This window comes from Diaphorina citri, unplaced genomic scaffold, assembly GCF_000475195.1.
Source record: "Diaphorina citri unplaced genomic scaffold, Diaci psyllid genome assembly version 1.1 scaffold8019, whole genome shotgun sequence".
Taxonomy (NCBI): Eukaryota; Metazoa; Arthropoda; class Insecta; order Hemiptera; family Psyllidae; genus Diaphorina; species Diaphorina citri.
Window position 1 is genome coordinate 1 of NW_007385395.1, and position 2,422 is coordinate 2,422.

General features: G+C 35.9%; 1 long non-coding RNA gene across 1 annotated transcript; it reads right to left on the bottom strand.

Annotated features, from left to right (window-relative positions):
• Window positions 1–11: 11 nt before the first annotated feature.
• Window positions 12–1,826, bottom strand: LOC113472760. Its single transcript, XR_003394947.1, has 3 exons — window positions 1,495–1,826; window positions 950–1,211; window positions 12–745 (listed from the first exon to the last, which is right to left on the bottom strand). It is a non-coding gene; the product is annotated as an uncharacterized LOC113472760 (long non-coding RNA).
• Between the last annotated feature and the right edge of the window lie 596 nt (window positions 1,827–2,422).

Consider the following 2,422-nt stretch of genomic DNA (forward strand, 5'->3'; position numbering starts at 1 on the left):
CAGACAACAGAGAGAACGTGAGTTGAAAGTAAGAGCCCTGGAAGAAGCAGCTAGAGGCTCTCGACAGTAAACATAATGAAGCCGTACTTGATGGACTATTTACTCTCTGATGCCATTGACAGTGATTTTTCTGAAAATCGAATAGTACGTATAGGTTAGGTACTTCGAACTAGACGTAATAGGTATTTTATTTCGTCTCGAAGTTCCCTATGGAGAGCTGATATTACAGGTCTATTTTGAGGCCATTGACTTTTTAGCTAAATTCCCCTTTTTAACGAAATGAATATCAACCGTGAAAGATACCTAGTTTTGACATATTTCCACCCTTTTCTGACAGTGTTGTAAATTTATTTTTAAGGAAAAGCTAGTAGAATATTACTCATAGTCATAAAATTTATTATTGTTCATGCTAGATTTTTTCCAATTAAAAAAATGTCTTTCAGAGCAAACATTTAGTTAGGAATTTGGATTTTCTAGAACTTTTTTTTGCGATTTTATTCAAGCACACTTTTTCTAAATTGACTTTTTGAGTCGTTCAATGAGTACTTGTTATTTTTGATTAAATATGAACATGTTGAATATTCTAAGGCTAAGGACTACAGGCTCCTAATTGGTTGATTATCTCAGTCAGGCAACTAATCAGATTAGAGATCTTCCTAGCTCCAAATGGCTGTGGTCCATGGCCACTGTTGACTATCCATTTGCTTCTGTAGTGCCCACAGTATGCTATCCTCTCCTCTAATACCTAATCATGTGTATAGTTCCTTTTTTATGACGATTTAAAGTAGGGTTCACACGCAAAAATAACAAACCATCTTGAGTTTGCATGCTTATATTACCAGTAAAATAAGAGCACGAAAAGCTAGTTTCATCATCAGCATCATTATCTTCTGGCGACAAGCTACCCGGCTCCTCACATTCCACAGTATGCTATCCTCTCCTCTAACACCTAATCATGTGTATAGTTCCTTTTTTATGACGATTTAAAGTAGGGTTCACACGCAAGAATAACAAACCGTCTTGAGTTTGCATGCTTATATTACCAGTAAAATAAGTGCACGAAAAGTTAGTTTCATCATCAGCATCATTATCTTCTGGCGACAAGCTACCTGGCTCCTCACATTAATCTCACCCAGTCTGAGTAGGGTCGGGTTGCCCGAATAGTCACCCGTCCAGATACCAACCACGTTCAACTTCTGTCACGTGTGAACCTTGCTAAAAGAAGAAGAAGAGGAAAAAGAAAAGGAGAAGAAAGAGAAGGGCAAGAAGAAATCAAGAAATAGGTACTTATTAGCTGTATACGTTCAATAGGCACCTACCTACTTACCTACCAAAGAACAAAGAAGAAGAAGAAGAAGAAGAAGAAGAAGAAGAAGAAGAAGAAGAAGAAGAAGAAGAAGAGGAAGAAGAAGAAGAAGAAGAGGAAGAAGGGTCGGGTTGCCCGTCCAGATACCAACCACAATCAACTTGTTTAGTGAACTGTCACGTGTGAACCTTGCTAAAGAAGTGAATAGTTTGCTTGTGTTATATATCCTTGCTCCTTGTGTGTGTTAGGTTCTGCCCATGTTATACTACTTGTAAATGTTTTACTAAACTGTGTAGATAAAAAATTAACTTATTGTCTAGATGCTGTATAGGTAGACATTGAATAATTTCGGGCGATCAACCTTTGTTGATACTGTATGTTTTTATTCATACTCGATTTCTGCGAAATGTTCAGTAGAATCATGTCAACCACCTATCCTAATGATTGTAAACTGTGCAGCCTATTATTTCGCGAAAGAGAGTAGGTATGTAGTTTGTATTGTATGAAATCTCATTGTAAACAAAGAGTAACTTATTGACTAGATGCTGTATAGATAGACATTGAATAATTTCGGGCGATCGACCTTTGTTGATACTGTATGTTTTTATTCATACTCGATTTCTGCGAAATGTTAAGTAGAATCATGTCAACCACCTATCCAAATGATTGTAAACTGTGCAGCCTATTATTTCGCGAAAGAGAGTAGGTATGTAGTTTGTATTGTATGAAATCTCATTGTAAACAAAGAGGAGTGCAAAGTTAAAAGAAATCTTTACCCTGGCCTTATGTGCCCAGACGCTATGTACATTATTGCTGTACATAACTATTCGAGACGACAGTACCTACGGGTTTTATAGTATTTGTTTAAAAGCTATTTTTATACGATAGGTAAATTTAACAAGATTTTTTTTTCTGTGAATTTTTTCGATTGTTTCTCTTCTTGTGTTTTTTGTAGAAAAACCAATTTGCTTCATTTTCTCTTTTTCGTGTGTGATTTTTTTTACCTCAATTTCTAAGTACCGTCATATAATCTGTATTAACTGTGCATAGAGCTACTTGGAATTTGAATTTTGTAAAGTGTGACCCATTCATTCTGGTCATTCAAACAACTCCTTT